Raw genomic sequence first — 15,473 nt, 5'->3', positions numbered from 1 at the left:
AAAGATGAAATCACAAAAATGAGCAATAAGATTCTAAAAAGTGATTAGGCCAATCTGTGAAAGATCAGTATGGCTTTTAGAAATGAAGAAATTTGTGGATGGGTTAAGCAACATACTGGACATAGATGAAGTTAGTAATAGCAAACTTGAAGATTCCTAAAGAAATAATATTGCAAAGGGAGGTAAGAAAATAGAAACTATGACGGATGAAGAGATGGGGAGAGTAGAACCAGAGATGCAACATACGTCGTCTTGGAGTTCCAGAAGAGGAGGATCAGTGAAATGGAGGAAAGCAATGTGTGAAGAGGTCGTTGATGTGACATGTGATTCCATGGACACAGGAAGCACCAGCATGCTGAACACATACATGAAATACCTTCCTGGACACATCATGGGGGAACTGCGGAACAGCACAGAGAAAGGGACAGCCTCGAGCAATTTGAAAAGAGGGAGAAGTGTTGACAATTTTGCTGACATTTCATGTTACGTTGGCAACAGAAGCAGCCAGAAAACGGTGGCAATCTACAAAGTATTGAGAGAAAGTCGGTGTCAACTTAGAATTCTGCAACCGACAAGACTACCTTTCAAGAACAAAGGCAAAATACAGACATTCTATCCGAATAAAATCTGCGAGGGCTTACCACCAACAGGCCTTCATGAAAGCGGTTTCCAAAAGATGGACTTCAAGGTGAAGGACTGGAATCCCAGAAAGAGTATGTGTAATGCAAGAAGAATAGTGAACCAAGAAATTGGTAAATGTCTAAGTAAATCTAAATACTCATTAAGGTTTTAAAAAGTCCATAATTACTAGAATTTCTAATTTGTGGAATTGAATTTTTACAAAGGATGAAACTACTGGACAATGATAGTATATTAAATGTGAAGAATTGTTCAAATATTCTGAGATCCTTGTATTTGCAGGGAAGTTAAATATTGATTAATTTTAGCCTGTGCTAGTAACCGTACATCATAAAAAAGCTCAAGGGTTCCTTCATCAAAATTGGAAACTTCTGCTCTGCAAGGGATCCTGTTAAGGGAATGAAAAGAGAAGCCAGTAACTAGTAGAATATATTTGCAAATCACATATCTGATGAAGGATGTATCCAGAATATATAAAAAGCTCTCTAATTTCAACAGAAAGGAAACAATTCAATCAGAAAGTGAACAACAATTTGATCCAGCACTCACCAAAGTAGATATATGGGTAGCAAGTAAGGTCATGAAAAGATGCCCCACAGCAGTAGCCATGAGGGAGATGCACATTAAGCCCGCACTGCGATACCACTGCCTGCTGCTAAAGTGACTAAGAAGCACGGGGATGAGGAGAAATGGCTCGCTCATGCACTGCTGATAGGAATGTCAAATGTTACAGCCACTCTGAAAAACAGTTTTGTGGTTTCTTAAACATGTAAACATAACACTTACTATACAACCCAACAGTTTCACTCCTGGGCATTTATCCTAGAGAAATAAAAACTCATGTTCACACCAACACTTGCACACAAATGTTCGTCGTGTCTTTATCTGCAGTGGCCCCAGAGTGGAAAAGCCCCGCTGTGCCTCTCAGCAGGTGAGCAGGTGAACAGATTGCCACAGCCACACAGTGGAGCTCTACCCAGGAACAAAAGGAGCCCACTCGGAAATGCCAGCAACTCAGATGGTTCTTAAGGCATTGTGCTTAGTGAAAAAGCCAGTCTCGAAAAGGCCATGCTTTGTGACTCCATTTCTGTAACATTCTCGAAAGGGCGAGATCATAGGGATGGAGGGCAGAGCGGTGGCTGGTTGTCAAGGGTTAGGGAAGTGGAGTGGGGTAGGGTGCAGCTGTAAAAGGCTGCAGGAGAGCATTGTGGTGATGGGACAGTTTTGTATTTTGAACATGGTGCTGGTGACATGAATCTACATACATGATAAAATTTCATAGAACTACACACACACACAAAAACTGAGTAGAAAGTTAACAAGAAACTTAAGACTAAGGTAACCTAAAAGAAGACTATTAGAATATATAACTTCCAAATCAGTAAAAATGGAATAAGAATACAATTAAACAAAAACCTATGTTGAATAGAAAGGAGAAGGGAAAAAAAAGCAACAAAAAGAAAAGGAGAAGCAGATAATACAGAAGAAAAATGCAGGACAGGGCGAGAACACGAAGCATTTCGAACTGTCCAGTGAGCAAAATAAATGCAGACAGATTAAAAGGGCTCATCAGAGTTAAGGACCGTCAGGTTGGAGGAAAAAATAACACCTTTGCTATTGACAAGAGAGACACTCCAACATAAGCCCGTGGGGCATTGGAAGGAAAGGTGTGAAGATTTGCCAGTCAAAAGCTATGCAAAAGAGAGTTTAAGTAGCAATGTTAATTTTAGACAAAATGGACTTTAAGACAAAAAGTATATATTAAGGATATACTGGAGGCACTCCAGAATGGGTTCAGCTCATCGGGAGGATGAAAAATCCTAAACCCTTCTACACTTAATAAAATACATAAAGCAAAAGTGGGTAGAATTACAGAAGGAAATCAATGAATCTATCAGGACAGTGGAAGGTTTCAGCACATTGTTTTAGAGACTGATGGGGAGTGTCAGCAGGAAACCTAAAAATTTAAACGTCAGCGTTGAACTGCACGTATGCTTACAGAATCCTCTGCTACACAAATAGAGGGCACTCATTTTCTCAGGCACAACTGGAATATTTCCAGATTTTGACCATGGACTAGGTCATAAAGCAAGAGTCAAAACATTTCAAAGGATCAGTAATGCATAGAACACTTCAATCATTAGAAAATGCAGTTAGAAAAATGCAGTCGTTAGATATTGGTGGCAAAAAATAAAAAGGTCATTGTATGTTTGGAAATTTTATTTTATTTTATTTTTTATTTTTTATTTTTTTCAAGATTAAGGTATTTTATTTTATTTATTTTTTTATTGTTATTATACTTTAAGTTTTAGGGTACATGTGCACAATGTGCAGGTTAGTTACATATGTATACATGTGCCATGCTGGTGTGCTGCACCCATTAACTTGTCATTTAGCATTAGGTGTATCGCCTAATGCTATCCCTCCCCCTCCCCCCACCCCACAACAGTCCCCAGAGTGTGATGCTCCCCTTCCTGTGTCCATGTGTTCTCATTGTTCAATTCCCACCTATGAGTGAGAACATGCGGTGTTTGGTTTTTTGTCCTTGCGATAGTTTACTGAGAATGATGGTTTCCAGCTTCATCCATGTCCCTACAAAGGACATGAACTCATCATTTTTTATGGCTGCATAGTATTCCATGGTGTATATGTGCCACATTTTCTTAATCCAGTCTATCATTGTTGGACATTTGGGTTGGTTCCAAGTCTTTGCTATTGTGAATAGTGCCGCAATAAACATACTTGTGCATGTGTCTTTAGAGCAGCATGATTTATAGTCCTTTGGGTATATACCCAGTAATGGGATGGCTGGGTCAAATGGTATTTCTAGTTCTAGATCCCTGAGGAATCGCCACACTGACTTCCACAATGGTTGAACTAGTTAACAGTCCCACCAACAGTGTAAAACTGTTCCTATTTCTCCACATCCTCTCCAGCACCTGTTGTTTCCTGACTTTTTAATGATTGCCGTTCTAACTGATATGAGATGGTATCTCATTGTGGTTTTGATTTGCATTTCTCTGATGGCCAGTGATGATGAGCATTTTTTCTTGTGTCTTTTGGCTGCATAAATGTCTTCTTTTGAGAAGTGTCTGTTCATATCCTTTGCCCACTTTTTGATGGGGTTGTTTTTTTCTTGTAAATTTGTTTGAGTTCATTGTAGATTCTGGATATTAGCCCTTTGTCAGATGAGTAGGTTGCGAAAATTTTCTCCCATTTTGTAGGTTGCCTGTTCACTCTGATGGTAGTTTCTTTTGCTGTGCAGAAGCGCTTTAGTTTAATTAGATCCCATTTGTCAATTTTGGCTTTTGTTGCCATTGCTTTTAGTGTTTTAGACATGAAGTCCTTGCCCATGCCTGTGTCCTGAATGGTAATGCCTGGGTGGTTTTCTTCTAGAGTTTTTATGGTTTTAGGTCTAACGTTTAAGTCTTTAATCCATCTTGAATTATTTTTTGTATAAGGTGTAAGGAAGGAATCCAATTTCAGCTTTCTACATATGGCTAGCCAGTTTTCCCAGCACCATTTATTAAATAGGGAATCCTTTCCCCATTGCTTGTTTTTCTGAGGTTTGTCAAAGATCAGATAGTTGTAGATATGCGGCGTTATTTCTGAGGGCTCTTTTGTGTTCCATTGATCTATATCTCTGTTTTGGTACCAGTACCATGCTGTTTTGGTTACTGTGGCCTTGTAGTATAGTTTGAAGTCAGGTAGCGTGATGCCTCCAGCTTTGTTCTTTTGGCTTAGGATTGACTTGGTGATGCGGGCTCTTTTTTGGTTCCATATGAACTTTAAAAACTACTTTAAAGTATGTTTGGAAATTTTAAAACAGTTCTACATAACTCAGAGGTCAAAGAAGAAATCATTAAGGGATATGTAAATTAATAGCTAGGTACAAAGACATAATTGGATAATAATGAAAATACTGCATATCAAAATTTGTAGGATACTTCAATGAAACTTAGTAGCCTTCAATGCTGATACTACCAAAGAAAGCTGAAAATTAAAATAGACATTAAAAAGACTTTTTTTTTAAGTAAAGGAACAACAGAATGAACCCAAAGAAATAGAAGGAAGAACCTTGCAAAGACAGGAGCAGAGTGAACTTTAACTTTATCTTGTTAAAATTTTAATGGAAGGCTCTACAAAGTCCAAAGCCAGTTTTTAGGAAGGACCATTTAAATAGATGAACTACTAGCAACAGCAGTCCAGGAGAGAAAGAGCAGACATTTCAAAATAACAAGAGGAGTCCATGAATAATCTTATGCCAACACGTGGGGAAACTCAGCTAAAAAATAGACAGATTCCTAGAAAAGTCCACTTTGCCAACATCAACTCTAAATAGCCTCAGTCATTCTTTAAAGAAATTGAATCAGTAGGAAACATGCTTTCCATGGTGAAGACACTAAACCCAGAAGATTTTTAAAGCGTGTTCTACCCAACTTTCAAGGAAGAAATCCAGTCTTACACAAACCTTTCAAGGAAAAAGAAAAAGAGGGGAAATTCCTAAATGCATAAGATGAGGAACAAGCCCATGAGAAGGGGATGTCAGAGGCCAGTCCACCCGTTGAACTAAACCGTGGTGATCCCAAAGAAAACACCAGCAAACTGCAACCAGAAGTGTGTGGAGATACGGCGTCCTCGCCAGGTTGGATTTATGCCGGAAGTGGATTTAACACGGCTTATTTATTCATTTAATCAACAGGAAACCTATAAATAGAATTCACCCCACTGGAACAGAAGAAATAAGAAAAAGCAGATGATTGCCATTTCCAGACGTCCTGAGAAAGTATTTGTTACAATTGAATACCCACTCATATTTTTAAAACTCATCAAAATAAAAAGGCAAGAATTTTCTTAACTGACCAGGATTATCTACCAAAACCTCAACAGCGAACATTCACGGTGAGACATGAGAAGCCCTCCTTTAAAAACAGAGAAAGTCGAGGGTGCTAGCTGGGCTCAGTTAGAAAGGAAACACAATCATATATAAACGGAATCGTATATAAACGCAATCATATATAAAGACTGGAAAAGAGGAAACACAACTGTCTTTATTCATAAAAAGAACTCCCGGACAAATTAGTAGAATTTATAAGAGAGTTTGTGAAGTGGCTTGTCTGAAGTCCACATGTTATTACAATCAAATGCGTTTCCATACATAGTCAATAAGTGCGTTAGTCCATTCTTGCTTTGCTGTAGAGAAATACCTGAGACTGGGTAATTTACAAAGAAAAGAGGTATGATTGGCTCATGGTTCTGCAGGCTGTATGGGAAGCATAGAGGCTTCTGCTTCTGGGGAGGCCTCAGGAAACTTACAATCACGGTGGAAAGCGAAGGGGAAGTAGGCACGTCTTACATGCCTGGAGCAGGAGCAAGAGAGACGGGGGAGGTGCCACACACTTTTAAACAACCAGATCTTGTGAGAACTCACTATCGCCATGACAGCACTAGGGGGATGGCATTAAACTGTGAGAAACCGGCCCCATGATCCAGGCACCTCCCACCAGGCCTCCAACACTGGAGATTACAGTTCCACATGAGATTTGGGTGGGCACACACATCCAAACCATATTAATAAGTAAGCTGCATTTAAAAACATACCATTTATAATACCAACAAAAATACCATGTGTAAAATAACAAAATATAAGGACAATATTTGCGGAGAAAATTATAAAGCTTTATTACAAGACATAAAAAATTCTAAATAAATGGACACACACACACACACACACACACCATGTTCATGGATAGGAAGAGTCGGTCTTATAAAGCTGCCAATTCCCAAATCTATAGGCTCAATGCAATTCCAATCACAATCTGATAGTGTTTTTCAAGGAGTTTGGCAAGCTGATTATAAAGTTTGTGAGCAAACGAAGGCCTAAAAACGGCCATGCCACCTGGAACAAGAAAGACGAGGTAGAGAGACTGCTGTCCCACCATGGAGTCACTGCAGGCCTGAAGGGGACTTGAGTGTCTGGCTGGAGAGCTGGGCCTTGTCTTGTTACATGAGCAGGTAGGCGTGAGCGGTTTCATGAGCCTGTGAGAGGGACGCCAGGCAGGAGTTGATGGGGCTGGGAGCAGGCTGGCCCCGCCGTGGGATGGAAGGAGTGGCTGTCGGGGAGATGTCCCAGGCAGCTGTGGCTGGCAGGACTCTCCTGGGCATCAGCCCTGCTGCCCAGGTTGGACTTGGCTGCAGTCTGGCACTGTGACCTGTGCCCCCAGGGCGGGTCTGAAGGACAGACTCGCGGCATGTTGGAGGAGGCTCTGCTGGGTACAGCGAGGGCAGCCTCAGACCCCTCTGTGCCCCTGACCTGCCTTGTCGGAGCTCGTGGTTTGGCAGGAAGGCCGGGAAAATGCAATCGTTAAAGGAGAATAATAACCCCCTGCACCCCCACGCCGGGGCTGTGGCCAGGGTGAGGGGTGAGGAGAAATGCCACCTTCACAGATCCTTCCTCTGCCAGGAACATCCTGGGGCTCACCTGGGTCAATGCATTGAGGCGTCAGAGCCCCTGTGCAGCAGGAGCAGCTACAGTCTTCAAATAACTACAGAAAGCAGGGAGTGCCAGCATCCCAGCATGTGCTGAGTTCCCAGCAGGTGTTCACCACTCTCCCTCCCCCCCATCCCTCCTTCCTCTCTCCTCCCTCTCTCCTTCTCTCCTCCCTCCTGCTATCCTCCCTCTCTCCTCCCTCTCTCCTTCCCTCCTCCCTCCCTCTATCCTCCCTCTCTCCTTCCTTCCTTCCCTCTTCCCTCTCTCCTTCTCTCCCTCCTCCCTTCTCTCCCTCTTCCCTCTCCCCTCCCTTCCTCCTTCCTCCCTCATCCTTCCTTCTCTCTTCCCTCCCTCTTACGTCTCTCCTCCTTCCCTCCCTCCTCCCTCTCTCCTTCCCTCCTCCCACCTCTCTCTTCCCTCCTTCCTCCCTTCCTCTCTCCTCCCTCCTGCTTCCCTCTTTCCTTCCTCCCTCCTCTTTCTCTCCTCCCTGTCTCCTCTCCTCCCTCCCCCTCCCTCCTCCCTCCCTCTCTCCTCCCTCCCTCCTACCTTCCTCCCTCCTCCCTCTCTCCTCCTTCCCTTCTCCCTCCCTCTCTCCTCCCTCCCTCTCTCCCTCCCTCTCTTCTCCCTCCCTTCTCCCTTTCCCCTCCTTTCCTCCTCCCTCCCTTTCTGCTCCCTCCCTCCTCCTTCTTCCTCTCCTCCCTCCCTCCTGCTTCCCTCCCTCCTCCTTCTTCCTCTCCTCCCTCCCTCCTACTTCCCTCCTCCCTTCCTCCTTCCTCCCTCTCTCCTCCCTCCCTCCCTCTCCCCTCCCTCACCCTCCCTCACCCTCCCTCCTCCTCCCTCTTTTCTCCTTCCCTCCTGCTTCCTTCCTCCCTCTTTTCTCCTTCCCTCCTGCTTCCCTCCTCCCTTCTTCCCTCCTCTCTCTCTCCTCTCTCCCCACTCCCTCTCTCCTTCCTCCCTCCCCCCCGCCTGCCTTGTCCTCTCTGCATCCTGCCTTGCTGATTCCCCTTAGGTCTCAGATATGTGCTTATCAGAAGATCTGCCCTCACCTTCCCTTCCCTCCCTGAACCAGCTGCGGAGACTCTGCCCTGTGGTCTCCCTCCCTATGGAACATCAGCTCCATGGGGCAGGGCTTTGGTGCCTGAGGCAGAGCTCTGCATGCGATAGGTGCTCAGTAAAGGCAGATCACAGAGTGCATGTGCCCGCTGTGCTTCCCTAACTGGTGAGGCTGGGGTGTCAGGATCTTTCCCCGGCAACTCAGCCGACTTTTGGGGTGAGATGAAGACATGCAGAGAGGTCTCTGGCCACATTGAAGCTTTCCAGGGGAACGGGGCTCAAGGTTCCGAGAAGTGAGGCTGGGTCAGATGGTGGCTAAAGAGTTTGGGCTTCTGAGTTAATCCAAGGCCAACAAAGGGCAAGGTTAGCTGATAACCCGCCCGGCCTCCCTGGCCATGGGCCCCGGCCAGTGTATGCCCCAAGGGAGGACAGAGGGTGCCTGGCCAGAGAGGGCTGAGTCCCTTGAGAGTGGGCTGCCAGCCCCGGCCCCAGTGCCCCATGCTCGCTCATCTGGCCCTCAACTTTCCGACTCACTTTTCCTCCCTCCTTCCTTTCTCTCTTTCCGTCTCTAAACAGTTGTGCTTCTGTGGCTGTCAGGCTCTGAGCTAGTTGTCCTGAGATCATGATTTAACTTTTTCTACTTTCTTGCCTGTAAAATTAGGGGCTTGCACCAGGGTAAGACGTTGCATACTTTTTTGAGGTGCCTTCCAGGTGGCAGGCTCTGGGTTCGGGGCTGTGGAGACCGGAGGAAGGAGTTAGCCATTGGCTCTGGGGAATCAAGGGAGGCTTCCTGGAGGAAGAGACACTTAACTGTGCCTGGAAGCCAGGCCCAAGCAGAGGCGGGCTGGGGGAGTGCAGAGGGTGAGTCCTGGGCCTCTGCGGCCTGAGGGCACCTGGGCAGGGCAGGGCTGGGTTGGGAAGGTGCACCAGGCCCTGAACCACTGTCCTTTTCCTGAAGGCCAAGTTTCCTTGCCACAACAGCCTTCAGGGTTTGCTGCGAGGCATCCTCTAGGTGCCCCCGAGGGAAGGTGTACCACCAAGTCTCCTTCCAGCATCCCTTAGTTGCATTCTTAGCAACTCGGTGTTTTAATCCTGAGAGCTGGGAGCGGCCACGTTGCAGGCAGGAAGTAGCGAACGGTAGGGGAAGGGGCCTGTGCCGGTCCTGGGCTGGCAGCCCTGTGAGAGGCCGCTTGTGGGGGAGGTGGGCCTATGTCCGGGGCGAAGGAGGTTGCCTTTTAATGTGGAGGCCAAGCAGGTTAAATAAACAGCAATTGGATTTTGCTGAGGCCTGAGCTGCCTGCAGTGTCCCCAGGTACACAGAACACTGGAGAATCTCATTTTCGTGATCAGATTGTTATAATTTCTTCCCCCAGTCTGCTGAGAAATGTAAATGTGAATTGTATTTCCAGGAGCTGTAAACGACAGCCTGTAGGGGTACGGAGGTCAGGGAGGGTGACCCGGTCTGAACTCGGCCCTCTCAGGCCTGGGGCCCCAGAGGCCGTGCCCTTTCCTGTCTACAGAGGCTCTGGCCGTGCCCATTTGACCAGTCCTTTTCTGGGAGAATGCTGAGCAGAAAAATAACCCTAGGCAAAGATTTAAATCAATTTGCTGCGTCTAATAAATACCAGACTCACAGCTGAGGGAAGGGTAGAGACAGCCGCCACGGGAGGTGGGGTGCTGTCGCCCTTCCGCCCCGTAGCCCCGTCCTCAGACAACGTGCCTATCCTCCTCACCTCACCTGGGAGTGTCCTTGGTGACTCAGGAGCGACTTCAGAGTCAGACAGGCCTGGGTTCAAGGTGGGCTGTGCCACGCCTCAGCTGCAGCATGACTGTGGCTGGCTGTGTCTCGCCGGAGCTCACCGGATGGTGCAAGGCGGTGGCTCAGGGGCCCGTCGGGCTGGCGGTGGGCGTGGGGCCCCGGCGATGCTGGACCCACACACACCGTGGACACCCCTCTGTGCTGGCACCATGCCCTGCATCTGGGGCTCTCCCAGACTCTGAGCTGGCTGGGTTCTGGGGTCTCTGAGGTGAGCAACAGAAAGGCATGCGTTCTGGCTGGGAGTGGTGGTTCACACTTGTAATCCCAGCACTTTGGGAGGCCAAGGTGGGTGGATCACTTGAGGTCAGGAGTTTGAGACCAGCCTGGCCCAACATGGCAAAACTCTGTCTCTACTAAAAATATGATAAAAAAGCAAAACCCTGTCTCTAATACAACTACAAAACAATTAGTCGGGTGCGGTGGTACGTGCCCGTGATCCCAGCGCATGCCTGTGGCTGAGGCATGATAATGGCTTGAACCCAGGAGGCAGAGGTTGCAGTGAGCCTAGATCACGCCACGGCACTCCAGCCTGGGCAACAGAGTGAGACTCTGTCTCAAAAAAAAAAAAAAAAAGCACAAGTTCTGCAGCTGACTGGGTCCCAACTGAGGGAAGGCAGAAGGCCCAGGGGGCGAAGAGAAGACTTGTCCAAGATACAGTAAGCACTCCCTGAGTTCCACCTACAGCGTAGGTGTGCACTCAGGGCAGCAGTGGGTGGGTGCATGCATTTACATATGCCTGCATATGTGCATCCGTGTGTGTGTGCATTTGTGTGCATGTGTGCAGTGTGCACACGTGTGCCTTCATGTACCGGTGTGCATTCCTGTATATGTGCACATCTTATGCACTCGTGTACTGTGTGTGCACACAGGCATCTGTGTGTGCATACAGCATGTGTTCATGTGTATCCATGTGTGCCTTCGTGCATAGGCATGTTGCGTGCAGGTGTGTACATGTGTGCATGAGCATGGGTTTTGTGTGTGCATGTGTGAGCACAAGTGTGTGTGTGCATGTGTGTATAAGCACAGGTGTGTGTGTATGAGCTTGGGTGTTGTGTCTGTGAGACAGCACGGGTGGTGTGTGTGTGTGTGTGAGCTTGGGTGTTGTGTGCGTATGCGTGCTCAAGCCCTTATGCTCACCCATGGGGCAGTGGGTGGGAGCACCAAAGTGGGAGTGCCTCACTTTCTGGCTATGGGGCCAGCAGAGTGGGCAGAAAGGGCTTCTCCCGGAGGTGGCTGGATCTCCATGAAGCGGTGAGTGACTGGCAGGGGTGGCCTGGCCAGGGTGGGTAGAGGAAGAGTAGCACCCCCAGGGCCAGGCCTCCCACCCCTGGGTCATCGGGGGGGTCTTCAGAGGGACCTGAGACCCTGCCTATCAGGCCCCTGGAGTTGTCCCCTGGGAGGCCAGCTTGAAGCACCTTCCCAAACTGCTTCCTCCCAGCCTGTCAGCCTGGACCCCTGCAGCGGCGGGGGAGCTGCCCAGTGTCCCGGAGCCAAGCAGCTGCCGGGGAAGCAGAGGGGAGCGGTGGGTGGAAGGTGGTGGCCTACAGGGGAGGAGACTCCCAGAGTCTCCTGGCTGGGCAAGACAGCTGCCTGGGGGTCTCCAGGAGGCAGCACTTGACATCCTGTCCAGTCCAGGTGTTCTGGCTGTCCACGGCCAGCTGTCCAGTATGCCTTGGGCTTGCGAGCAGCTCCTGCCCTCCAAGGGCCCCTCCTGAGCACTGGCCCTGCAGAGGACCTTGTCCTGTCCAATCTGCCCTTCCATCTTTGCATGCTCAGCTAGGAGGGCCTGGGAACCCCGGGCTGCTCCAGTTGGGTGGGCTGCAGTCAGAGAGAGGAGGTTCCCTGTCCAAGGTCACCCCTGAAGTGGGCACCATGCTGAAAGTGGAGACTTGCCTCCCTCGGAGAGCGGTGATGAGGGGCACCGCCCCACGTCAGGGTGTCTGTGTCTATGGTGATTGGGGGATGGGTATGTGTGCGTGGGAAGGTCCCTTTCAAGGCAGAACAAAGCAGCTTGGAAGTGGTGGGGAATTGTGGCTCCTTTTAGCAACTGTATGCAAATGGCATGCAAATGAACCTGTTTTCCCTCCAATACCTGTGGCTTAGAGCAACAGTGTTCCTAAGGACCCCTGAGGCAGCCCCTGACCCTGGTCCTCATTCACCAAGAAGAGCCCCTGCTTCAGAAATTGTGCTAAGTAGCAGTGGCTGCCATTGTTTGCTTAACAAATGAGGATTGTCCCCGGAGTCAGGCAGAACCCGGTTCTAATCCCAGCTTTGCCAGTGACTAGTTGTGTGCAACTTAGAGCACACTGTTTAATCTCTGCCCCTCATTGCGCTCTCCTGTAAAATACGATACCAGGAATACCTCTGGGTTGCCTGTGAAAGCATGTGGCACAGTTACTTCTGCTGATTGTGGTGGTGATGGTGATGTTGGTGATGATGGTGATGATGGTGATGATAGTGATGGTGATGTTGGTGGTGATGGTGATGGTGATGTTGGTGATGATGGTGATGGTGGTGGTGGTGGTGATGGTGATGGTTACAGTGATGGTGATGGTGGGATGATAGTGATGGTGTTGGTGGTTATGGTAATGGTAGTGGTGATAGCCATGATGATGGTGGTGATGTGGTGGTGGTGGTGATAATGATGGTGGTTGGTGCTGGTGGTACTGGTGGTGGTAGGAATTATGGTGATGGTGGTGATGGTGGTGGTGATGGTGATGGTGATGGTGATGGTGGTGGTGATGATGGTGATGATGGTGATGATGGTGGTGATGGTGATGGTGGCTGGTCTGGTAGGGATGGTGGTGGTGGTGGTGATAGTGGTGGTGGTGGTGACAGTCACAGTGGTGGTAGTGATGGTGATGGTGGTGATGGTGATGGTGGTGGTGTTGGTGATGATGGTGATGATGGTGGTGTTGGTGATGATGGTGATGATGGTGATGATGGTGATGGTGGTGGTGACAGTCACAGTGGTGATGATGGTGATGGTGATGATGGTGGTGATGGTGATGGTGGTGGTGTTGGTGATGATGGTGATGGTGATGGTGGTGGTGTTGGTGATGATGGTGATGGTGATGGTGATGGTGGTGATGATGGTGATGGTGGTGATGGTGATGGTGATGGTGGTGGTGTTGGTGATGGTGATGGTGATGGTGATGGTGGTGATGGTGGTGATGGTGGTGGTGACAGTCACAGTGGTGATGATGATGATGGTGATGATGGTGATGGTGGTGATGATGGTGATGGTGGTGATGGTGATGGTGATGGTGGTGGTGTTGGTGATGGTGATGGTGATGGTGGTGATGGTGGTGATGGTGGTGGTGACAGTCACGGTGGTGATGGTGGTGGTGACAGTCACAGTGGTGATGATGATGATGGTGATGATGGTGATGGTGGTGATGGTGATGATGGTGGTGATGGTGATGGTGGTGGTGTTGGTGATGATGGTGATGGTGATGGTGATGGTGGTGATGGTGGTGGTGGTGGTGACAGTCACAGTGGTGGTAGTGATGGTGATGATGGTGGTGATGGTGATGGTGGTGGTGTTGGTGATGATGGTGATGATGGTGGTGTTGGTGATGATGGTGATGATGGTGATGATGGTGATGGTGGTGGTGACAGTCACAGTGGTGATGATGGTGATGGTGATGATGGTGGTGATGGTGATGGTGGTGGTGTTGGTGATGATGGTGATGGTGATGGTGATGGTGGTGATGGTGATGGTGGTGATGGTGGTGGTGACAGTCACAGTGGTGATGATGATGATGGTGATGATGGTGATGATGGTGATGGTGGTGGTGATGGTGATGGTGGTGGTGACAGCCATGATGATGGTGATGGTGATGGTGCTGTGGTGGTGATGATGGTGGTGATAATGATGGTGGCTGGTCTGGTAGGGATGGTGGTGGTGGTGGCACGTGGTGATGGTAGGTATTAGGGTGATGGTGTCAAGTCCTCCATACTAGGCACTGCGTAGGGAACTGGGAGAATGGGATAAAGAAAGTGACCTCTGTCTTTGGGTGCTGAGTTCTTACTGACAGGTTCATGGGGCTGGGGACAGAGTCCCCACCTGCCTCACTCACCTTCAGCCGCTGGGGGCCTCTGTCTCTGAGAGCTCTCCTCTTGCCCCTGCTGTTCTCTGTTATGCGACAGGGATCTGCCTTTCCCACCTGGCCTCAAGATCCTCAAAGGTGGCGCAAGTCTATGCCCCCAAACCACCCAGGCAGTCAGCACAAGGCTGGGCTCAGAGTGAGTGTCCAGGACCTGCCAGAGGGGCCCGGCCCAGGGGAGTGGCAGGCAGGGGAGGGCATGGGGTGTGCAGCTTCAGCACCAGAACCCCAGGTAAAGCACCACCCCTGCGAGAGACTCTCCTCCCCTCGGCCGTCCTCAGCCCAGCAGGCACCTGCAGCACTGTCTTGTGTTGTCCTCGTTCTATGGATGTGAGATTGAAACTGGGGTGGGGCTGGGACTTGCCCCCATCATGCAGCTGGCAGGTGGTGAGGCCAGGGTTCGAGTCCAGGCCTCTCTGATGCGCCCCCTTCCCCATACGCCAGAACACCTCTCCCATAGCCCGCATGGCGGGGGAGGAAGCATGTTCTGCCAGGGGGGCTGGAGGGAGGGGGAGGAGCCAGAGAAGGGGCTGCTCAGGGAAGAACACAAGAGGTGAAGCAAGATGGGTCCCACGGGGATCCCGTGCCACAGCTGTGCACAGAGGTGCTGCTTAAAGGCACATTGCTTTCTGGGAACTCAGGAAGCATTTCTGTCCGTCTGCAGGCTCTGGGTGGTTTGGAGTGTTGGCCAGGTGGGCTTGGGTCCTTCCTCTGAGCTGGTAGATGGCATGTCTTCTGCAGACAGCAGCAGCAGGCGGCAGGGAGAGGCCCGGGCAAGGGGAGGGCCTCCGTGCCAGGAAGCATGGCCCCATGGGGCACTGGGGAAACCAGCTGCAGCCTCCGACTCCTGGAAACCACAGCAGAACTCAGTTGGCTGTACCCTGCCTCCTGCAAACAGATATAGATCAGTTTCATTAAAAAGCCTTAACACACTGCCAGGCTTCCAGCCGGCCGGGCTCCTGGGGCCAGAGCCCACGGCTCTCTGGTGCCTTCTGCCAAGAAGAAGGTGGAAGGAAGGCACAGGGCATTTTATTGTTCTCTAAACGAAAAGCCAAGAATATCTCTGCGTGGAATTGATTTCTGTCTTCTGGAAAAGGCTTGGCGTCTTCTCTCAGCCCTGCCTAGTCCTAGTCCAGTCTTGGGCCTGACGGGGTCTGGAGGGATCAGTGGGCAGCCCTGGGTGGGGGGAACCTGAGGGCTCCAGCTCCCACCTCCCTCACCCACTGTCCTGTTCTGGGCTCGGGAGTCCATGAGGGTGGTGACACACAACATGGGCCACGTGCCGGGCCCCTGGGAAAAGGCTGGCCACGCGTTCCCACTGACCCGCTGCAGGGTCCTGCGGGGGGGGTCACCATTGCCACTT

Source organism: Pongo pygmaeus, chromosome 7, assembly GCF_028885625.2.
Source record: "Pongo pygmaeus isolate AG05252 chromosome 7, NHGRI_mPonPyg2-v2.0_pri, whole genome shotgun sequence".
Classification (NCBI taxonomy): Eukaryota; Metazoa; Chordata; class Mammalia; order Primates; family Hominidae; genus Pongo; species Pongo pygmaeus.
The sequence above is the reverse complement of the archived record's forward strand: the minus strand, read 5'-3'. Positions refer to the sequence as shown.